Source organism: Stenella coeruleoalba, assembly GCF_951394435.1.
Source record: "Stenella coeruleoalba genome assembly, chromosome: 21".
In the NCBI taxonomy this organism is placed as follows: domain Eukaryota; kingdom Metazoa; phylum Chordata; class Mammalia; order Artiodactyla; family Delphinidae; genus Stenella; species Stenella coeruleoalba.
The window spans coordinates 33,807,236-33,832,642 of NC_137167.1; positions in this window are offsets into that span (position 1 = coordinate 33,807,236).

A 25,407-nucleotide genomic window follows, 5' to 3' on the forward strand; every position below is an offset into this window, starting at 1 on the left:
CATTTTTCAGAGCTTACTTCACTCAAAATCTTTACGTTAATAACTCTCCATGTTAAGATAGAGACCAATCTGAATCATTTTAATAGGTTGAGCATTTTCCACGTATTTATTCACCATTTATATGTTAAGTTTTTTGTATTCATTTAAGTAATATAAATGCTCACTAAATTCAGGCTTCATGACTCTGTGAGAGTCCCTGTGCATTCACCGATTAGGGTTTTTGTGTTTATAGTATCCATTTTTATGATAGGAATATTTATTATTGCTACCAACTCTTTACTTTGTTTATTGAAAATTGAACAATTTGCCATCTATAAAATCTGTATTATTTCCTTTGTAATTTCTTCTAAAAATGATGTTTTACACTAAAATAACACTAAGAACAAAACACACAAGACTATTCAAATGTCAGAACATTCTTGGCTAAAAATTTATCTTGCACGTATTTAAAATTTTTCATGAAAAGTTAGCACACACACATGTTCTTTCTAAAGCCCATGTCATTTCTGGCGCCAACGGTATCAAGGTAGAATTTTTACATTCTTCTTTTTTGTAAGAATCACCAAAATACATTTACAGAAATGATTCTGATATACTCTCTTAAATTGATGCCAGTTGCATTTATTTCACGTTTAAGAAACAAGGCTTCAGTGTAGGAATTTCAGAGTGAATTTTCACCATGTATATTTGGAAACTAGACTGCCAAACTGTTATTGAAATGTTTGCATCAAATTGTTTATCAGGGGCTTCCCTGGTGGCTCAGTGGTTGAGAGTCCGCCTGCTGATGCAGGGGATGCGGGTTCGTGCCCCGGTCTGGGAGGATCCCACATGCCGTGGAGCGGCTGGGCCTGTGAGCCATGGCCGCTGAGCCTGCGTGTCCGGAGTCTGTGCTCCGCAACGGGAGAGGCCACAACAGTGAGAGGCCCGCATACCACACACACACACACACACACACACACACACACAAAATTGTTTATCAGGTCATTTTCTCTTGGTATATAAAAATAGCAAGCTTGGATAAAGTAGATATATTTTCCAAGGACAACAAAAAAAGAGTGTGGAGTGGCTCTATTCCCAAGGAGAATTAAGGCAACTAGACTGAAATGTAAAAAGAGAGAGAGACTGGCATGGAAGGAGAGAGAGTGAGCTGATAGTTATTTAAAAAGATAATGGGAAATGGAAAGAGATTTTACTATTCCAGAAATCCAGGGCCCAGAGGAGCTAAAGCCCTAACCTGGGAAACTGCACCATTTAATACTTCATAAGGCACACTGCATACTAACAATTGATGAAACGTTTGGATACCCACTCCTAACCGTCTAGATAAGGCTTAGGGATGACAGTCTGTACAAGCTCTGCATTCACCACCAACGGTTCTGAGTTAGTTTCTGATCTTTTTTCCTGGGGGCTGCATAAAATTTTGCTTCCAGCAAGAGAAGTAAGCAATGTGTAACTGAATCTAGAAACCTAGAAGTACCAGGCACAGCTCTGAAGTCAGAATGATAACTTATATATGAGCAATTCGGGACACACAATGAACATTTCCACAGTATCAACAGAGTGTTGAAAACTGAAAGAGTTAATGGCTAATGCACACATCAGAAGTGAGGCATATGTGTACATATAAAAGGAGGTAGAATAATGGGATAATACGTTGTATTCATTAGTCAAAGGGAACATGGCATTCATTTATTTTGTAGAGACTAATGCTTTCTAATATGTTTAGTTTTCCCATGTATTCTGAGAATTTAAAAATCACTACTGATTTATAATCATTGTAAAATACTTGAAGGATAAAGAAAATATCAACAAAATGACTGTGGATTTTCCAATAAAACCTATTTGTTGTATCTAAATGATAATAATAGCCTTTAAATAATTTTCTGAGGAATTTTTATTGCAATGTTAAAGATTTAATTTCCCAGTGCAAAAACATGCTACTCGGTGAGAGCTCTGACAGATAACTCAGATATCTTCAATACAGATAACTCAAAATATAGAAAAGCCAAGCTCATATATTTCATTGGGAATATTTGATACAGCAAATTAGCCTTTGTTTCAAAATGAGTTCCTTCGATCTAACTTTAAATTAAATGGGCTTCTGCTTCCAGGAAGATGGAAGAGGTGTATTTTTTCCCTTCTAGGCACAACTAAGATCCCTGGAAATGACATGCAAAGCGAACATGAAGACTTTCAAAGGTGGAGAGAGCTCAGAACAGCTAGTGACCCTAGAGCCTGAAGAAAGCCTTGATGATTAGTTTCTGTCTTTTCTCTTTATCTCGTGTATTTATGACTTGTTTCTGAAGAAGCGAGCCACCCAGAAATGCGATGGGTGCAGACAAATACAGACACCAACAGAAGCTTGCATTTTCGAGCTAAAGGGCCAGGAAAGGGGCAGCCTCGCAAGACTTAACAGTTACAGACATAAGCCATCAATTCCAGGGAAATGTCACAGTAAAAGACAAGTATGACCCCGCAGCCCCGCTGATGAAGGTTGAGTGGGGAGCTCAGTGTTCCTTCCCCTTGGGGCTGTAATGAGGTCCCAAACCCTCCTCACCACCCCACCGTTGTGTCAGCAGAGATCATGTGGGGAGACATCCCTCTCCTTCCCTCCTGGGATGGGTCAAAAGAGCCCGAATGGAGAGTCCTATCAGGTGTCATGAGACTGACTAATTGGAGAATCTGGACTTCTCACTCCACCTACCAGTAATGAGGTAGCGTCCATCCCCTTCTCCTGCCCAAGTGAAATCAGAGAAAGCCAACTAAAACCAAAGGTTTCAATAAGAGTCTCATAACATACTAGGAAATGACCAAATTTGAATCGAAAATCATGTGTCATACCAAGAGCCAGAAAGATCTAAAACTGAATGAAAAAGACAGTCACCAGATACACACATCAAGTTGACAGAGATGTACAACTACCTTAAAAAGTGGTAAAGTGGCCATGATAAAGTGCATGGTAAAGTGCTTTAGTGAGCAATTACAAATACAAAGTGCTGGCAAAAAACTGGAAGTTGTAAAGAAGAGCCAAGGGGAAATCTGAGCGTTTAGAAATGAAATAACTGATATAAGAAGTTTAGTAGAGAGGCATAACAGCAGAATGGAAGAGACAGAGTAAAAGATCAGTGAACTGCAAGATAAGATGAGATAAATTCCCTGATCCAAACACAGAGAAAAGAATTACAGAGCCTCAGGGATCTATGTAACTATAACGAAAAATACTAAAAAAAAAAAAAATTGTGTAACTGGAGCTCCTGAAGGAGAGGAGAAAGGAAGCAAGGCTAAAAAAGTTAGTTGAAAAAAATAATGAATTGTAAAAATTGTGCTAAATTTGGCAACCTCATGAAAATACAGAATCATGGAGTTGAGCAAACCTTAAACAAGAGAAATCCATATGGAGCATAATTGAACTTCTGAGAACTTCTGAAAGCTAAAGACAGCCCTACTGACACCTCGGTTTCAGATTTTCGGCCTCCAGCAGTACGAGAGGATTAATTTCTGTTGTTTAAGCCACACAATTTGTGGTGATTTGTGAGGGCAATGCTAAGAAACTAATGCAATGAGTGATCCTAACGGTGATGGAAATATTCTGCGTCTTGACTTAATGAGTCTCAAGTGTCCAGGTTGTGCTATGGAAACTGTAGTTTTGTAAGAGATTGCTGTTGGGAGAAGCTGGGGAAAAGACACTTGGGATCTTTTTGTATTATTTCATACAACTGCATGTGAATTTATAATTATCTGCAAATAAATTTGTGATTAGAAAATGAATAAACAGAAGTGCATTTTTGTTTTTTTTTTTTTTGCGGTACGCGGGCCTCTCACTGCTGTGGCCTCTCCCGTTGCGGAGCACAGGCTCCGGACGTGCAGGCTCAGCGGCCATGGCTCACGGGCCCAGCTGCTCCGCAGCATGTGGGATCTTCCCGGACCGGGGCACGAACCCGTGTCCCCTGCATCGGCAGGCGGACTCTCAACCACTGCGCCACCAGGGAAGCCCCAGAAGTGCATTTTAACTCAATCTCATTTGCACAACCTAGTTGTGATAGCACCCGAAGAACGTCTATTTTATATGCACTTTAGTCCAAATAATTACTCATAATAAACGGCAAACTTACTTAGTATCTTTGAATTATTCTCCTACGTTCTCACCTGGAATTACTCATCTTTTAGCAAAATATTGAGAGCTGCACATAGAAGCTATGCAGAGACTACTAATGACTAAATATAATTTATCATTTTGAGTCTGCTCGAAGAAACTACATAGGTGTGTATATCTCATAATAAAGAGAATTATAGCAACTTATAAAATATATAAGGAAAATGAGATGAGGAATAAGTGAATATATTAATAGAAGCAGAAAATTAAGGTAGGAAAAATAAGAGGAAGACAAAATTTAAGATAGAGAGTTCTGTACACTTAGTAAAGAGTACCTGCTAATTTTTCTGAGAGGATAAATACATAAATGTATAAAAATATTTAAGCAGGTTTAAATTAGTCAACATTCTTATGTCAAGAAACAGAAAACTCAAAAATAAATAGCTCAATTAAACGTTTCAAGGTTAGCTGCAATTTAAAATATTCTATTTAAAATATATGCAGTACAGTTTTACAAGTAATTATTTCAATTTGAGAAGGAAAAACCTGCTAAATACTTGAAGACCAAATATATTAGCGATAGTTTCTGTTCGTATTACTCTGAAACTTCTTGTCAGTGACAACCATAGGCTTAAAATAAAGCCTAAAGATTTTCATATTGATTATGATTATAAATAATGGAAAGATATTCTACGCCATTAAGATTATATTAAGAAAAATCAGGACTTCCCTGGTGGCGCAGTGGTTAAGAAGCTGCCTGCCAATGCAGGGGACACGGGTTCGAGCCCTGGTCCAGGAAGATCCCACATGCCGCGGGGCAACTAAGCCCGTGTGCCACAGCTACTGAGCCCGCACGCCTAGAGCCCGTGCTCCGGAGCAAGAGAAGCCACCGTGATGAGAAGCCTGCGCACCGCAACAAAGAGCAGCTCCCGCTCGCCTCAACTAGAGAAAGCCTGCACGCAGCGACGAAGACCCAACACAGGCAAAAATAAAATTAATTAATTAATTTTAAAAAAATGAAAAATCAATATGGGATAAACATTTTTAAAAAGATGTATACATTTGAAAGTACCCTCACTTTTTATGTAAGAAATATTATATTTGCATGGTACTTGAACTGTAGCGTAAAAATCAGCATTTAAAAAAAAGGATCACCCATAATTTTACTTGAAAAGAAAAATCGTATGTAACACAATTTAGAGAACAGATTTTAGCCTTGCTAGACTGGTTATCTTATTTTGGAAGTCTCTTGTTACCAGTTTCTTTTCCTAGAAAATTGAGATAATCCTTTTTTTGAGGGAATGTTTTGAGGTTTAAATAAATTGATAGATGTAAAACTTACCTGAGTCTATAATATATGATTATTAACAGTGTTAATATTATCTGAAAGTGAAAATCAATGATGCGAGTGTAGGTTAAGAAAGGATATCATTGCTAACCATGAGGTAGAAGTTGCTGGGATTTGAAAATAAAAAAAAAAAGAACACTGATAAATTTGAGGAAACCATTATAGGAAAGCTCGCCTAGCTGTTCACCAACCCAATGTCCGTTACTTCTCTGTTATTAGGCGTATGAGGTCCATGCCCTAGTCCCTTTCAGGCCCATTCCAGCCACGTGGCTGAGCCCGAGCTAATAGAATGTCAAAGGAGATTATACGCATCACTCCCGGGACTTGCCTTTACACGCCACACAACCCGCATCGTTCTTGCCCTTTCTCCACCCGCTGACTGTGTAGATCCTCAAGATGCAGGCAATTGTCAGATGGCAGAAGGCTGCTTCCCTGAATGACAGTATGTACATGAACACCAGAATTACCTGCAGTGGAACATTGCAGTAAATGAGAAATCAACTTTAATCGTGTTAAACTGGCATAAAACATAGATGTTGGTTGTACAGTAGCTCTACTACGCTAGCTCATTACTAGCCTGAAGGAGTACAGAGAACTAGCATATGTAATAAGTAGCATCAATATGAAAGTTACGATAATGTTTCTTAATATAAAAATATAAACTACAAAAGAAACAAGCAACGACAATAAAACTTATAATCAGATACATATAGTACGCCAAGCACTAGTGCTCCCCTATGGTCACGTGCAAATTGGAGGGTAAGTTATTTAACGCTAATACAAGCTTTTTAAATAGTTCTCATGGATTCCTGTCAATACAGTACTTTTCTTAATCTGACTCTCAGCTAGTCTTAGTCTAGGAGACGGATTTCTTTTTACTCTCCTTTCCTTAACGTGCAATTTTTAGCAAAACATGAAATTGCATTCTTTATGATCTAGCGCATGATGACATCTTATGACTAATCGTATTAACTGACATAATCTCAGCATTGTTGCCATCGGTAATGGTCATTTATATTTATACTACTTTATACCAGTTCAGTTACTTTGGTCCAAGCTTTTACAGTAATCTGTCTGTAAGATCAACATCTCCTTTCTAAGAATCGTTCAACCTTTGTCTTCCCACCCACTTCACCAAGGATTCTAACTACCATACCCATTTTTACGTATTTTCTTTCTCTCCTGTGAAAAACTAGGGTGTAGAAATAACTGGATGGATTCAGTCATAAAAATATATAAATATATTCTACAGATTGCTGTGTTAACTATCTAAGAATAGATCATAGTTAATGGACACAAAATTTTATCCAGATCAGAGAATCTTAAATTTTGTAATTTAACCAACAGTCAGCCATTGGGGAAGGATTTTTCTTAGGGAAGGATCACCATAAAGTAATTGAAAATAATAATAGTAGATACGACTTTTTCCCAGTGAACGTTTTATATCAGGCCCCATTCTACAGATTTTATATGCCTAACTTCTATGTTTTTATAGAGTATTTTCTAAATTTACAGGTAAGGTAGCTGCACCTCAGTGAAATTAAATGATTTGCGGAAGACTAGAAAGGGATTTGCATTGCTGTTTCTTAATCTTCAAGCCAGTACTCTCTTCATGGTACTATGAAACCATGAAGTATAGTTTCTTCCCTTCTGTCTTGTCCTCTCGTCTATGGAATTGATTGTTTCTTTTGAATAACTAACAATGTATAATTAGATCCGTTTCATTTAAGATCATTTAATGTGGAATTTATGATATATGTGGCAAATGCCAGGCTGAGTGCAGAGGATACAAAGATAAGATACTGTCAGTCTCGTTGGGGGAAAATTCATGTAACAGTTGGTTACACTGTGGTGGGATACGTGAGTAGAGGTTAAATGGAAGGAGCAGAGCCCTCCAGAGAAGGTGGTGATGAATTCAGTATCTGGGTGTTTCAAGGTAAGTTTCATGGTAAGGGCGATGCCTGAGCAGGAGTTAGGGGGTTATTGGGGACTCAGTAGGCCAACAGAGGAGATGGGGATATGGGGTGGGGGTGGGAAGAAAATGGAAACAGAGAGCAGTGGGTCTAATCACGGTGACGCTGTGTGCTATGCGAAGACATCTGAACTTTTATTCTGTGCGTGAGAAGAATAACTAAAAATTTTACTCAGAAGAATAACCTGAAAAGATTTTCAATGTACGAAATTACTGTCAACATCAGCAAATATTGGGAGGGAGGAGAGGAGAAACCAGCTGAGTCATTATATTTGAGATGATGAAAGCTATACCATTTGGTGACTATCCGTGTGTGTATCCATTTTTCCCATCTATCAACCCACAGTCCTTCCACTTTATCCCCCCAAATACTGAACTAAGAAACAGTGGTTAGAATATTGAAAAGAAGGTAGATTTTTGAGATATTGGGGGTGTGTGTGAAATGAAGACATTTTGAAGAGTTACAGAACATCTGGGTGAAGTTCTTTGACAGGCAGCTAGATATTTAGATTTTACAAAAAAGCACACATAGAAATAAGTGCGGGCCTTGTAGATACGGAATTGGTTGTTAAAACCGTGGATGTAGATTCCATCATCTCAGAGTAGAGTTAGGGGGGAAGACTGAATATAATCCTGAAAAGGGACACAAGAGCAAAGAAGCAGCAGTAAAGAGACTGGGAGAAGGTCATGAGGGGAAACCAAGAAAGACCTATTCTCAGGACTAAATTGTTAAGAGTATCAAAACCCGCAGAGAGTTCAAGATCAGTGTACGCTAGTGTCACGAAACAGATCGTTTCAGAAAGCACTGCCCATGACAGTTACTCATGGCAGAAGCTATATTAGGAGTCAGTAGTTAGTGGAAATTTAGAAAGTAAAAATATTAATGTCCATTACTGTTTTCAGAAATTTATGTGCTGGGAACGGAATTCATTAACAAGGAGTGGGAGAAAATGAGAGTTGGGAGCCCAGAGCAGAGGGAAAGCTTTTGCTCTTGGTCTTATTTGTCTGTGTGGGGATCATTTATTGACTTGTTTGCTTATTCATTTATGTTGATGGGAAGAGAGAATGATAAGGGAGAGCTGGCAGAGAAAGAGAAGCTGAAAATAGAATAAGGTCAACTTAGTTATGACTGAGGAATTGCCTAGATGAGCAATGAGGAAATACGGTGACAAGCCTGTTGAAGGGATGATCTAGAGGAGGGGGACCTCTTCTGAGATCAGAATAAAGGATAAAAGGTTGGAATCAGAGGTTTTGGTGAATGCATGAGGTGGATGGAGAGGGGTGAATTTACTGTTTCCAAATAAGTGGCAGTTCATCTGTTGGGAATTAGGATGGTGCTTGATGGTTTGAGGAATTGGCAAAGTCCAAGCCTCTTAAAAAAAATAATAATTACTGAATTACTCCTTTATTTAGCAAGTAGCATTATATTACATTGACTATTGACTCTTCGTTGCGGTGTGTGGGCTTCTCATCATGGTGGCAGGCGGATTCTTAACCACTGCGCCACCAGGGAAGCCCTAGGGTGAATTTTTTTTTTTTTTTTTAGGGTGAATTTTTAAAACCCTCCAGTCTGCGTGAGAGAAAGTCACCTTAATTATTGCAATAAGCATTGCTCTGTAAGCATGTTACAAAGTGACAGACATTGCCTTAATAATCGATTGCCAGTAAAACAATTATAGAAGAATTTCCTTTGATGTTTATAATTTAATTGAAGTCAAAATGAGAGGCTGTGCTTCAGAGGAAGGTAATATTTTAATCTTTTATGGGAAAAGATATTTATATACTTTGCAGCTCATTTCTCTATTGTATGGTATTTAGGTATGATATATAGAGTATTTTTAAACTAAAAACAGGGTTTTTTCCCCCCTGCAGTGTTTTACAGTAACTATATCCTACTGTATAAACCTTGGGATTCTTTTAATTTAGCACGAATAAAATACCTTAAAAACAGAAAATAAGACTGAACATTTTTGACAAATTCTGAAGCAGTCACACTTAACCTGTTTTTGATATCACTGGTTTAAAAATTTTACATAAAACTTGACCCGAAGTGGGTAAGTGTAAGCATGCGATTGAAACTTGTACAAGTGCCAGGGTTTGTCAGTTGTAGTGAAAAGTTTACCTGAATATGTATTGATTATTTGTAATCTCTCAGAGACCGTGAATTTCTTGAAAATCGCTTCGTTCCTTAAAATAGTGTACTCTTTTTAGTAAAAGAGAGTTTGTGGTCCTTAAATATTCATGAGGCACGATAGTTTCACAACAAATCAAATTTAATTAAATGATGCATTTCCTCCGCCTACCAAAGGTTTTCTAAAGGTTTATTTGCTCATGCAAATTAAAGTGTTACAGTAAAAATCCACATGAAACTTGGCGCTCACAATTAAAAAAAATATTGAAAGATTTCTCGCCTCACTGCAGTCCCTTGCTCTGTTGAAACCGTTCAGCTTGTCATCTAGAATCTTTAATGAAACCGGGGAGGAGGCTATTTATTTGCATAATAGGACATAATTTGCTGCGGTGAGGTTTTAATTATTTATAGGCTGTCTGAAATATTTAAAATGGCATCACTAAGGTGCATGAAGTGTAGGATAATGCCTTCATTTCAGGTTTCCTGCCGTTTCTTTCACGGGTCAAGCGATTTATTTCTAATTAGCATACCGGGCTAGTGGCTTTAAAAATATAAGGACAACAAATTGGTTTCAGTCTGTTTGCAGTTTGAGTAGTTGGAGACCGCCAAGGGTCACTGAAGGAGGCTGAGTGGAGTTAAGAGATGGGGCCAGAGGTCAATCCAGCACATGGAAATCACGGGCTCAACACAGCCACAGGGTCGTTCCTGCACACTGTTTACTGTCCATTGTAGTTTCTCTTTGGGAGGTGATGGGTTATAGCTAAGGGATTTTATGTTAACTGTCCTTTGAAGGATTTTCTAACATGAACCTATTTCTTACTAGAAATGATGTGTGAGCAATAGAAAACCTTCCTTTTCCGGAGATAAAAGATACAATCATTATTCTGTGTGTAGAGAAAAATGCAGCAGTTTAGGGTAAGAGTTCACATTTAAATATATGCAGTCTTATTTATATATAAGAACAAGAGCTTGTGGTTAAAACAAGATAGTACTCCCTTTTGAATAAACCACATAGAAACTCAGATATTTTATGAGGAGTTCTGAATTAGAGTGTACTAAAATTATTTTAAAATCTTGAGATTATCCTTTCTGTGTATTGTTCAAGTTACAGATGAAATGAAAAAAAACCCAGTTTGCTATCATGCATAAGGTCTATTATTTTGTAGTAAGAGGACTTGCATATTGCTTAATTTCTATTTCAAATACAGTTATTTTCTTTGAGCAGTTTAAGAACTGTCCTGTTATAAGCATCATTGCAGAGCTAGGAGGAATGTTTATTGCAAGGGTTTATTATATTTCCATGATGATCTTGATATTCCCATCATTGTGCACATAGATTTGAAGTGGTGACCGTGCCCTGTTGTCAAACATTCTCTCATCTGTCACCTTTTGGACTCAAAACATGGATGGAGAGATTGCTGCCAGATGTCAAGAAACAGCCTTTGGGCATTACAGGGGCTGTTCTGTGTGTCTCCTTAAGGAGTAGGGCAGATGCTCTATTCAGAGTGAGGATTTTTATGATTATCATTCACATGGCCCAGGTTATTGATCAAGGCGGTAAAAAGTCTCCAATCTCAGGGAGAACTTGTTTTGTACAGCTTTATCTTGAAGGCAAGAAATAGTTACAAAGAATTATTCTATAGTTCCTGAACCTATAGCCATCAGTTATCATTCAAAATATTTTTTTAAGTCTTCACCGGATGCCGATCTTGGTACTTAGGAAAACAGTAGATGATGAAATGTAAAGAAAGCAGTCTCGGGCTTCCCTGGTGGCACACTGGTTGAGAGTCCGCCTGCCAATGCAGGGCACACGGGTTCGTGTCCCATGGGCCCGTGAGCCATGGCCGCTGAGCCTGCGCATCTGGAGCCTGTGCTCCGCAATGGGAGAGGCCACAACAGTGAGAGGCCCATGTACTGCAGGAAAAAAAAAAAAAAAAAGAAAGCATAGTCTCAGCATCAAAAAATTTATAATTTAACGAGGAAGTGAAAACAGATGCGAGATTGAAATATTCATGTTCTTCAGTATACATTAAAATTAAATATACTTTTATTATCTACAGATAAAATTTCAAGTAAAATACTGACTAGAGTCAAGTGTGGTAGAGGGCTAATAAATAGTTTGAGGAAAATGGGATCCAGGGAATGGTAGAAAACGATTTAAAAGGATTAACAGGTACTTAAATTTGTCAGAATAATACTGAATTTAAGTGCTCTTTTTATTAAATTGTAACTTAGTAAGTTGCCCTTTTTAAAGGTCAAAAAAGCCAAATTAGTTATTTTCTAGGATTCAAGCTAGTCAGCTATCAATTGAAAAACATGATCCTTCATATTGCAACTATAAGCAGAACTATAGAAATATTGGTTGTTGTATGAGACACCATATTTTTAAAAATCTATTAAAAAGGTAGTTCAAAAGTTACTGTGCAGTTTTTTAAATAGACATTTTATAGTAGTTTTAGATTCATAGCAAAATTGAGCAGAAAATACAGTTCCTTATACTCTCTGCCCCCAGTACCCCCAGCCTTCCCACTGTGAAATCCCATACCAGATGGTAATTTGTTACAGTCAGTGCACCTACAATGGCACGTCACTGTCACCAAACTCCACTGGTTCACCTTTGATGTACATTCCGTGGGTTTTGACAAATGTATAGTCATGTATATCCACCATTATAATATCATACAGAATGATTTCACTGCCCTCAAAATCCTCAATGTTTTGCCTTTTTATCCCTTCTTCCACGCTAACTCCTAGCTACCACTGATGTTTTTAATGTCTCCATAACTGTACCTTTTCCAGAAGGTTATATAGAGTTGATCCTTGAACAACATGGGGTTAAGGTGTGCCAACCCCTCCCATAGCCAAAAATTTCTGTATAATTTTATAGTTGGCCCTCTATATGTGCGATTCTGCAGATACAGACTCAGCCAACCTCAAATCGTGTAGTGCTGTATGTATTTAGTGAAAGGAAATCCATGTATAAGTGGACCTGAGCAATTCAGACCCCTGTTGTTCAAGGGTCAATTGTAGTTAGAATTATACAGTGTGTAACCTTTGCAGCCTGGCCTCTTGCACATTGTAATGTGCATTTAAGATTCCTCTGTGTGTTTTCATGGCTTGATAGCTCATTTCTTTTTAGTGTTGAATAATATTCCATTATCTGGAGGTATCACAGTTTATTTATCCATTCACCCACTGAAAGACATCTCTGGTGTTCATAAATGAAGCAGCTGTAAACATCTGTGTGCAGCATTTATGTGGACATAAGTTTTCAGCTCATCTGGGTATATACCAGGAGAACAATTGCTGGTGAGATTTTATTTAGTTTTGTAAAAAAGCCTCCAAACTGTCTTCCAAAGTGGCTGGACCATTTTGCATTCCCACCAGCGATGAACGAGAGTTCCTGTCGCCACATGCTCTCCAGCATTTGGGTGTTTTTGACATGGTTTGGATTTTCATCATTCTAGTAGGTGTGTAGTGGTGTGTCGTTTTCATTGCAATTCCCTAATGAGATAAGATGTTGAGTATCTTTTCATATGCTTGTTTCCCATCTGTATGTCTTTTTTGGTGAGTTGTCTGTTCAGACCTTTTGCCCATTTTTTCAGTCAAGTTGCTAAGTGTCTTATTGTTGAGTTTCAAAAGTTCTTTGTATATTTTGGCTATGGGCTGTCTTCTCTTTCTTTAACTGTGCTTTTGATAATATGTTTATAATGAAATACCCAGGGCATTGTACCAAAGAAAGAATAATCTTCCAGAACATTTCCTCTGCAGCCACGGAAGCCTTGTCAGAATGCTGAGACCTGGTTTTGTGGCTCATACCTATCACCGCAATATTGAGACTCAGTCTAGTAGTTATGGGAAGAGAGAGGAGTATCTGAATTTTACATAGAGATGCATTTAGCCACAAATTACCTTTCCTTTACATCTGAACAGAAAAAGAAACGTAGTGCGGGGCTTATTTTAAAAAGATAATCCTTGTAGTGATGCATTAAGAAATAAAATTGGCATAACGGGATTGATCTGAGGACCTCTGGCTATTTAGGGTTTAATATAACCAGCATTTGCCAGGCAAAATGCTGGGCTTGGCAGGATGTCCAGTACATTCACCCAAAGGAGCTGAAATCCGAAGGACTTCCTCAGAGCCGCTATGTCATCCAATATATGGCCACTGGAGCAAGCCTTCTTTTTCTCCTTAAAATAAAATCAGCTCTTGTAAAGCAATTATACTCCAATAAAGATGTTTAAAAAAAAAAAATAAAATAAAATAAAATCAGCTCACTTCAAATTTCTGAAAAACACATAAGCTATTTTTCATTATCCAGTGGCAGATGTGCTCTCTATAAAAGTCTGAATTTGATGCTCCCAAGTTAAGATGAGAATAAATACAGTGAGAACATTTTTTTAAAAAAGGTGATCAGTGAGGTTTGCGTGTGTGTGTGTGTCTGTGTGTGTGTGTGTGTGTGTGTGTTATCCAGAAAGTGTCAAGTCTTTGATTATTGATGATAAGAGGCCTTAGACACACCTTTGAAGAATTCAAAGTTAGAGGTGATATACATCAGAGTCAGAGTAAGGAGTTAACCTTCTGAGCCCTGAAACAAACTTACTAAATATTTCCGTTGCTCATATTTATGTACAGGAAAAAACACGTCTCTATGCCACAGGTTTCCCTTTCTGTGAACTTTCTTTCTAATGTGTTGCTAACGCATTTATAGGCTATGCTTACTTTTATCAAAAACTACCTCAAATTTTACTCTACTGTTTAGATGAGGAGTAATGTGTAGTCAGTTGCATATTGCAATCATAACACAGAAGTTATTTCACTGTTGCATATGCATAAATGTAAAGTATGGATTTCTCAACTCTGAAACAAGAAAGCCAACTAAGCATTGCTATGATAGTGATTAAAATTTCTAGCTGCCTTTTCAGAAGGAATTTATTATTTGATAATACAAGCAAACGAATCAGTTCTTAGTTAAGTGATGTTAATCAGAATGGAAGTGGCATACAACTTGAACACTTAGAGATCAGCTGTGATAATCAGAGAACAGACTAAAAATGTGAAGTACAGCTTATTATTAGTTAGAAATAATTCTGATGTTTAATTTTTGCAATTAGATTATTTATATTATTTTCCTTCAGGTCATTGGAAAACATTTCTCTAATTGTTACAGATAACTTCTCTGTGTGAGAGTGTGTGTGTGTGTGTGTGTGTGTGTGTGTGTGTGTGTGTGTGTGATCCTTTAATACGGTCACTCTGTTTATATAGAATTTCCAGTCATGTGAAATGTCCAGGTACGTTTTATGGAAGTTGAGCTTTATAGATAGAATCAGTGAAACTAAATGAAATGTGTATTCTGATCTTGCCAAAAATCCCTCTTGCACTTCTAGTTTTCAAAACCTGAATTCCGTGCCTTTTTTTCTATTTTATATTGTGGATTAATTCTATACTTAACCCATTTTAATTTACATTTATGTTAGGCAATAGGGGGAAAGTTATTTTTCCCCTAAGAAATATGGCCAATCTCTATCACTACAATATTTTTATTTTAATTAATTGATTAATTTTATTTATTTATTTTAAAAATTTATTTATTTAATTTTTGGCTGCAGGCAGATTCTTAACCACTGTGCTACTAGGGAAGCCCTACAATATTTTTAATTGCATTATATACACAAATAATTTTGTATAAAATCACAAATATAGTCATATTCTAATTTGATTTTTAGAATGCAGGTCGTTGGTTTATTTTTTTGTTCCCACATGTGCCACTCCTCCCCATTCTATACCCACATTATAACTTCTTACGACCACTGGTTACTTACGTTGACCACCTGCTACGCAGTCCTTCGTGATTTCCTCTATGCTAGTAACATCAGGTATAAATATATACTAGACTTATATAGGACTTTAAAATGAGTTTTATACAACAATAGACTTAGAGTATACATGAGTTTGCATTTTGCTTTTCCTCTTTAAATGTACCTTGTAGAAACCTTTCCAGGTCAACTGATTTAGTTGCATTTTAATGGCTGCATAATATTCGATTGTGTGGATGAGCTATAAATTATTCAGCCTTTCCTTTGTTTGTGGACATTCATTTTTGTCTCCAGGTTTTGCCAGTAGGAACGATGTTGCAGTAAAAAACTTGTTCAAGTATTATGCCATAATGGAGCTTTTATTTTCATGTCATGTTTTCCCAGATGTAGTATTGCTGAGTCAAAGAAAATACTTCCTTAAATTTTCTTCTGAATTGCTTTCCTCAAAGGTTGTAATAATTTTCATCAACAAAGTAGTTGACCACCTTTTCTACCATATCCTTGCCAGTATGTTTTAGCACTTCTTGAATTGTTTTAATATTTTAAAATATTAAAAGTATTTATTTTAATACTTTCCAGCTAATGAGTGGAAAGTGATATCCCATTTCACTTTAATTTGCCTTAACCTAGCAGCTAATGTGTTTGAATGTCTTCTTATATACTTGCTAATCATTTTGATTTGATTTTTTATAAATTGCTTATTCCTGTATTTTCTCTATTTTTCTATTAAATCGTTTACCTACCTTGGTCAATTTGAAAAGACTTGTTGCATTTTATATATATATACGCTCTGTACATTTTCCAAAATTTATTGCTTGTGTGTTGCATTTATTTATGACATCATTTGCTGTACAAAAAGATTTATGTTTATTTATACAAATGTATTTACTACAATTTCTGGGTTTCCAGTTGTAGTTAAGAAATTCTCCTAACCCCTAAAGTAGACATGCAGTGTTCCAAATTTTTATAATTCTGAGTTTGTCATAAATATGTATTATATACGTATATATGTAGCTTTCTATAATATATACGTAATGTTTGAGTATACTGAACATCCATGTGCCACCTCAGCTTAATTATTATAGCGTTTTCTCCCAATAACATCTCATTTTTATCCTCCTGCAGATAATCAATGTCTTGCATTTTTGTGTTAATAATCCTTTCCCGTTTGTTTATAGCTTTAGAATATATATACATATTCCTGAACAGTGTATTGTTTAGTTCTCTTCATGACCTTGTATTAATGGAGCCATGCTGAGTATACGGCTCTGCACACTTTGTTTACTATTATGTTTATGGAATGTGTTTGTTTTTATGAATGTAGCTACAAATTAGTTTTACTCTTTTGGGATATTTAATATTTTAAATATACTATGGTATGTGTTTTTGAAGGATTATAATTATTTTACATTTCATATTTCAGTTTTAATCCATCTAGCATTTAATTTTGTATACAGTAAAAGATTCATATCCTTTTCTATTTCTTTCAATGTGAATAATCAGTTGTGCAAGCAGTTTATTAAAGAATCCATACCTTTCCCACAGGATGAAACATCAATTTTGTCACATACTAAACATATAGGAATCTCTTTTCATATTTTCTATTCCATTCATTTGATATTTTTATATATCCCACATCTATAGGATATATCTTTTTTTTTTTTTTTTTGTGGTACGCGGGCCTCTCACTGTTGTGGCCTCTCCCCTTGAGGAGTACAGGCTCCAGATGCACAGGCTCAGCGGCCATGGCTCATGGGCCTAGCTGCTCCGCGGCATGTGGGATCTTCCCGGACTGGGGCACGAACCCGTGTCCCCTGCATCGGCAGGCGGACTCTCAACCACTGTGCCACCAGGGAAGCCCTATAGGATATATCTTTAAAGCATAGTCTGGACCCTTGTAAGCAAAGCCCATGTCTCCTACACACACACACACACACACACACACACACACACACACACACACACACACAACAGTATCTTCATAGCTGCTTTAGACATTTTTTCTTCTCTACAAGTATCTTACAAAATAACTACAACAACAAAACCTGTCCTGACTCTAACTGAAAGTATGTTCAATTCATATGCTGAATGGGGTTAAATTCATTTCCAAAATAAATTCTACTTGGAAATAAGGTATTATTGTTTTAATACATTTTTGTGTTAATCTTTTAATTAGACATTTTACTTATGCAATGAGAATGGTTTTCAAGTTCTCATTTTTTAATAAATGAATTTGATTTAATCTTAAAAATGAATTTGAGAACTTTCTGTTTTTCTAAATTCAAATGCATTGTAAATAAAATGGAAATTATGACTTCTTTAAGAATGATAGCAGTTTCATCTGTGAGCCCAGCTGTTCATAATGCCTTTTTCAATGGTATATATTTATTTTCTCTCCAAATCTCTACTGTGGTAATAGAGTTATTCAAGTGGTCTAATTCTTCTTGAGTTAATATTAGAAACTGGAATAGAAACTGTCCATTTTCTCTAAGATTTCAAATCTGCTGCCATCGGAGTGTATAGTATTTTCTTCTCCTTCTTTTTCTTTTTCTTTTTTTTTTGCAGTACGCGGGCCTCTCACTGTTGTGGCCTCTCCCATTGTGGAGCACAGGCTCTGGACGCGCAGGCTCCCGGCCATGGCTCATGGGCCTAGCCGTTCCATGGCATGTGGGATCTTCCCGGACCGGGGCATGAACCCACATCCCCTGCATTGGCAGGCGGACTCAACCACTGCGCCACCTGGGAAGCCCCTTCTCCTTCTTTTAATCTGTCTCATATTTGTACTTATTTATCTGTTCTTATTCCTAATATGTCTGTTTAGTTCCTCTTCTTTTTAAAAATATTCATCAGGCTTGCAAAGTGTTGATCTTACAAACACATTTTAGGCTTTATATATCTTTCCTGCTATTTTTTATTTCATTAATTTCAGGCTTTAACCTTATTAATTCTTCCATCTTGTTTATTTCAATATACTCTGTAATTCTCTTTCCATTTGCTTTTATTTGTATTAAGTTCTATCCTTCCATCTTTCTTTTTTAATAAAGAAAACATTTAAGGCCATACATTTCATTCCTAGGACAGCTTTCACTGTGTCTCATCAGTTTTGTTCAGAAGTGTTAGCTTTTTCATTATTTCTTGCTAGTTAGTGATTTCCTTTTGATCCAAGGACAATTTAATCTGGTTTATTTTTATTTTAATTTCCAAGTAACGATGTTTGTTCATTTATAAACTAATTTTTTTAAAGTTGTTTTTTTTGTGCCCAATTATGTGATGGATATGTAAAATATTCTGTAGACATAGAACACACAGACACAAATGCACATTGACACCCATGGTTCAAAGGCTGTAGAGTTCTATATTTGCATGTTAAATCAAAAACCTTGAGTGTACTGTTGATTTCTTCTTATCCTTTGTATGCTAAGTTTACTAGGTCTTTTAAATTCCAAAAGTATTTTATTCAGGCCTCCATGTGCATTTTATTTCCATCATATCCTGGTTTATAGATGATGCCATGATGTTTGGTAAATACTAGTTTGTTGGAGGTACGTTCTCCTTGTCCCTTGCGCCTGCTTTCATCCTTACAGAGTTTTCTTGTTTATAGTGTTTAGTGTTTTCAATATTTTATCATGATTTTTCTGAAAATAACATCGCAACTCCCGTATTCCGTTTGCATTTGTAAGTTATTTTTACATCATCTTTAAAATTTTTCAACTTTCCTTTGTAACATTAAGTATTGTTTTTGTTAAAAAACATACAGATACCTTGTTTTTTAAAATTTAATATGATAGTCTCAGATTTTTAAGGAACAAATTTCATCATTTAATTATAGGGACTGATTTACATGGTTTTATTCTTTCAATCTTAATATTAATGTGTGTTATTATTTCTTCTTTTGTTATTTTCTAAATTTTGCTTTAGACTTATCATTTTTCAATCTGGTATATTTATTTCTCCTTGTTAATTTGGAAGTTCCATACATTATTTTATTATATTATGTGGTTATTTTCCTCTTCCTTTAACTCCTAATGATATAGATGTTGCTATATATTATTTTTTAAAAACATAGTTCCCCAGAAATATTCAGTGATCCTTAAAGCTCTACTACCTCCCTACTCTGTCCTCACCTCAACCCCCAACTTTAGCCAGAAGAGACTAGTAGAATATGTTTACTTTCCTCGTGCCCATTGTTCTCCCAGGCTTCCTCTAACCAAATGAAACAGTTGACTTATCACCTCCCTCCCACCTCAAACCTTCCCCATAGCCAGGTTTGCTTGGATTCTGTAGTGCGTTGTGCTCTGGACCATTGTTAGAATTTGCTTTGGAGTATGCTGCTGTTTCAGTATTTCTTCTTTATCACCTCTGCTGCACATTCTTAGAGTACCCATCAGTGTGTGTTTGTATGTGCGTGCACATGTGTCTGTTGGAAGGGCACGAGTCTCAGAGCTTGTGATCATTTCTTCTCTATCTTTTGAGGTCTCTGTTCCAGGCCATTTGCTGTTCGGTTACCCTCTTCTCTATTACTTTCTTCAGATGAAGTACTGGTATGGTTTACTTTACAAATTCTACATCTTTAAAACTTTATTTTACTCAGATAGGAAAATTGTGTCATTTTGATACAGGATGCTAGGTTCCCAGTTCCACTCCCTCAGGAGACTCTAGATGCCTGGTTACTGCCTACCGGCTTCAGACGTAGCAAAGGATAATCACAGTGTGATTCATTTCGTCTTTGGCTCGTCCTTTCTCCCCAGAGGCCTATGAGATTTCTCTCTGCACTTACAGCTCAGTCATTTTCATATGATACGTCTAGGTAGGGGTTTCCGTCAGTGCAGTCCAGACGGGAGGAAGCTCTTTCGACGTGCAGACTCAAATCTTCCTTGCCCTCAGGAAATCTTCCTCCATTATTTGTTTAATTGATGCGTCTCCTCCATTTGTCTTTTCCCTTCTTCTGGATGCCTATGATTTATATGTTAGATTTCCAGGTCGTATCATTTTATGTTTTTCTCACGATTTCTTTCACTTTTTTTCTATGCACAGTACTTTGATATTCTTCCTCCATAAAAAGTTCCAGTACATTTCATTCCTGTCCTATGATTTACCTTCCATGTTGTTATTTGGACAATCGTGGTTTCTATAGCTGTTGTTTTTGTTCTGTTTCCCTTTGCTTTGTTTGTTCTGTACTTGAATCCCCTTAATAATTTTGTTAGTTCTCTGTGAAAGGTATCTTTCGGCTCTGAGAGGATCCTTACTTTGCTGGTTGCTTCTTCGCTTTGTTCTGAAGGATCTCTCACTCTCTCTGCCTGTTGAGTTCCCTCAGTCGGTTATCATCTTTCATCCTCAGATCGCCCACACTCTGGGTGTCCAACCCAGCCAGCAGAAGCTCAGCAGCAATTTGAATCAACAAAGGCAGATTTGGAGTTGGTAACAGAAAATAAACTATTTGTGTTCAATTCACCATTACCAAAATCCTCTCTATCGCTGTCTTATTACACTTGAGATTGAAATAAAACCCTGAGTCTTTATTATCACTCCTGATAGGAAATATTTCTTTTTCTGTAGAATATTTAGAAAAATATCAAAAGTTGGTAAAACATAATTTAAAATGAACAAAGCAAAGCAAAATCTGTATTTGAATATGGCTTTCAGTACATAACATTCATAATGCAGATCCTTCATTCTAGGTGTCCTTAGGTGTATGCAAGAGACCTATTGCAACAGACACATAACACACACACACACACACACACACACACACACACACACACACACACACACACACACACACACACACACACACACACACACACCCCAAAACAGACTGTTCCTAGGGAACTGAGGTAAATACCACATTAGATTTTTCTGTACTCTGGACTTAGAAAAGAACCCTTTAAATCTTTTTACATGTTATTAATCAAATATATAAAAGTTATATAATTCCCTTTTCCACAGGTACAATTCTCTAATTAATTGGTGAAAAATTAAGAAAAATATATCTTTACTTGCTTTGAATCTCAGAATTACTAGATATGGAAGCGGCCGTGGTTTATTAAATATATCTTGAGATGCTATTTTAATACTTACAGTGGGTTGGTGTGAGGTTAGAAACTCCAGTCCTGTCTCAAAATGGGAGAATTCTCATGAATGAACTAAATTGTCACTAATCTACTTGAGGGAGCTGCCACACTAAAAATTATGTTCAAATATCTGGACTCATTTTAGATTTGGTCCATTTCTATGGAAATAAAATTCTAGTTGCTCTTGCTTCCCTTTGCTTCTTACTCAATTAACAATATAATGTTTCTGGAAAATGTCAGCCCCTTTATTTTTGGAAATACCACACTAAAGAGTGAAAAGTATTTTCCTTCTTTTCTACATATAGTTAAGATAAATCTTGAAACAAACATGACTTTTAGCTATTATGTTTGGTTTTTGTTTGGTTCTGCAGCTTGGCTGTATTAAACTGCAGGTAGTTTCACTGTGCTAAGTTTCTTCCTCCTGGTTTTACTCCTTTATCCAGTTGTCTTGAATGACAGTGAGAACTTAAGGCTGTTGATCATGTGCAGTGTTCCCACCTTCCCCTCTCCAGTTCTGCTGTTCTTAATCAGCAGTGGAGAAAGTGCAAGAACAAGAGTGGAAAATCAGAAAATATCTCAGATACAGAGATCGAGCACTGTAGCTTATGAAGCAAAACCAATTTCAAATCACAGCAGTAAATGGAAATCAAGCAAGAACTTATTTTCTGCAGGACAATGGACAAATTAGAGAAAGAAGATAGTATTACCACTGGTGGTGCCGGGATCAGGGTAGCTCTGGAACATCAGCTCTTGTTCTCATTATTATAGCAGCTAAAGTTTATTGGATGTTTATTATATAGCAGGTGTTGTGTTAAGTGCTTCATATTTTTCCTCCTTATAACCTTGTGAAGCCACTTGATAATTTCATTTGCTGCTTCTTACAGAAGTGGCAAGTTCATACCTGTTATGAGCACCAAAACCACAATTCAAACCTCGGTACCCTGATCGCTGGTCCTGTCGCATAACTAGTGTAATACTTTCTCCATTGTTTTTAATATCATCATAGGTGATGAAGCCTGTATCGTGGGAAACTTGGATTTCACTCTATTACTCTGAAATTACCATGGACAATGCAATAAGGATCATAGAGGAAAAATACTGGTACTTGCTGGGTCTTCCAGTCCCACATTCATCCATGGTAGATGAATGAAAACATGTACATTTTCCTTATAGTGAGAAGTTGGCATGGTTAAGATCACAGATAGAAATATAAAGTATCAAGAGAAGGGCAAAATAACCATAAATTACTTTTCATTTAACTTAAAAACTTTAAATTTTGAATATAAATGAGAATCTGCAGGAAATTGACTTCTAGTTTTCCAGATGGGAACTGTAAATGGCTTAGATAAAACTACTAGCATGTTATATCCCCCACTCAGTCTTCTCCCTTAACTCCCCAAATTTAAATCTGTGTTCAAAGGCAAGTATGTGTGTGTACAGGCATGCCTTGTTTTATTGTGTTTTGCTTTATTGTGCTTTGCAGACATTGTGGGTGTTTTTTGTTTGTTTTTCTGTGTGTTTGATTATTTTAATTAAAAAAATTTTTTTACGAATTGAAGATTTGTGGCGACCCGTGTAGAGCAAGTCTACTGGTGTCATTTTTCCAACGTTTGTTCACTTTGTGTCTCTGTATCACATTTTGGCAATTCTCAGATTATTTCAAGCTTTTTCATTTTTGTTGTATTTGTTATGGTGATCTGTAATCAGTGATCTTTGATGTTACTACGTCATTGTTTTGGGATGCCAAGAACCACATCCGTGTAAGGTGGAGAACTTAATCGATAAGTGTGTTCTGACTGCTCCACTAACCAGCTGTTCCCCCCCCATCTCTCTCCTTCTCCTCGCGTCTCCATAGTCTCTGAGACACAACAGTATTGAAATTAGGCCAGTTAATAGCCCTACAATGGTCTCTAAGTGTTCAAGTGAAGAGAAGAGTCACACCCGTCTCACTTTAAATCAAAAGGTATACATAATTAAGGCTAGAGAGGGAAGCGTGGCAGAAGCGGAGACAGGCTGCAAGCTAGGGTTCTTGCACCAAACAGTTAGCCAGGTTGTAAGGGCAAAGAGAAAGTTCTTGAAGAAAATTAAAACTGCTCCTCCAGTGAACACATAAATGATAAGAAAGCAAAACATTTCTTTTGCTGATATGAAGAAAGTTTTAGTGATCTGGTTAGAGCATCAAATCAGCCACAATATTCCCTCAAGCCAAAGCCTAATCCAGAGCAAAGCCCCAACTCTCTTCAATTCTGTGAAGGCTGAGAGAGGTGAGGAAGCTGCGGAAGGAAAGTTGGAAGCTGGCGGAGGTTGGCTCATGAGGTTTAAGGAAAGAAGCCGTCTCCATAACGTGAGAGTGCAAGGTGAAGCAGCGAGTGCTGAGGTAGCAGCTGCAGCAAGTTACCCAGCAGACCCGGCTAAGGTAACTCATGATGGGCTGCACTAGCAGCTGCGGCAAGTTACCCAGCAGACCCGGCTAAGGTAACTCATGATGATGGCTGCACTAAACCACAGATTTTTAATGTGGAGAAAACAGCCTTCTGGTGGAAAAAGATGCCATCTAGGACTTTCCTAGCTAGAGAGGAGAAGTCAGTGCCTGGCTTCAAAACGCAAAGGACAGGCTGACTCTCATGTTAGGGGCTAATGCAGCTGGTGACTTGAAGTTTAACTCGATGCTCAGTTACCATTCTGAAACCCCTAGGGCCCTTCTTCTAAATCTGCTCCGCGTGTGCTCTTTAAATGGAACAACAAAGCCTGGATAACATCCCATCTGTTTACAACATGGTGTACTGGGTACTTTAAGTCCATTGTTAAACCTACTGCTCAGAAGAAAAAACTGCTTTTCAAGATATTACTGCACATTGACAAAGGCACCTGGTCTGACGCTCTGAAGGAGACGTACAATGAGATAAAAGTTGTCGTGCCTGCTAACAACATCCACTCTGCAGCCCATGGATCACAGAGTAATTTCTACTTTCAAGTCTTATTAGTTAAGAAAGATATTTTGGAAGGCTGTCGTTACCATAGAGAATGATTCCTCTGAGGAATCTGGGTAAGGTCAACTGAAAACCTTCTGGAAAGGATTCACCGTTCTAGATGCCATTAAGAACATTCGTGGTTCATAAGAAGTCAGAATAGAAGCATACACAGGAGTTTGGAGGTAGTTGATTCCAGCCCTCACAGATGACATCGATGGGTTTAAGACTTCAGTGGAGGAAGTCAGTGAAGATGTAGGAATAGCAAGAGAACTAGAATTGGAAGTGGAGCCTGGAGATGTGACTGAATTTGCCGCAATCTCAGCATAAAACTTGAATGGATGAGGAGTTGTTTCTAATAGATGAGCGAGAAAGTGGTTTCTTGAGATGGAATCTCCTCCTGATGAAGATGCTATGAAGATTGAAATGACAACAAAGGATTTAGAATATCCCACAAACTTAGTTAATAAAGAGCGGCAGGGTATGAGATACTGACTCCAGTTTTGAAAGAAGCTCCATTTTGGTTAAAATGCTATCAAACAGAACTGCAGGCTACAGAGAGATCATTCGTGAAAGGAAGAGTCAATCACTGTTGCAAATTCACGGGCGTCTTATTTTAAGAAATTGTCACGGCCATCCCAGCCTTTAGCAATCACCACCCTGATCAGACAGCAGCATCAGCACTGAGGCAAGACCCTCCGCCAATGGAAAGATCACGACTTCCTGAAGGCTCAGGTGATAATAGTTTATAGCAGTAATTTTACATTTTCTTAGACATAAGGCTGTTGCACACTTAGTAGACTACAGTATTTTGTAAACATAATTTTATATGCACTGGGAACCTGAAAAAAATCTTGTGACTTGCTTTGTTGCAATGGTCTGGAAAAGAACCCACAATATCTCCAGGTACCCTGTATGTATATTAAAGCGTATATGTGTATATATGTGTGTGTGTGTGTGTGTGTGTATATATATATATATATATATATAAATATATAAATACAAA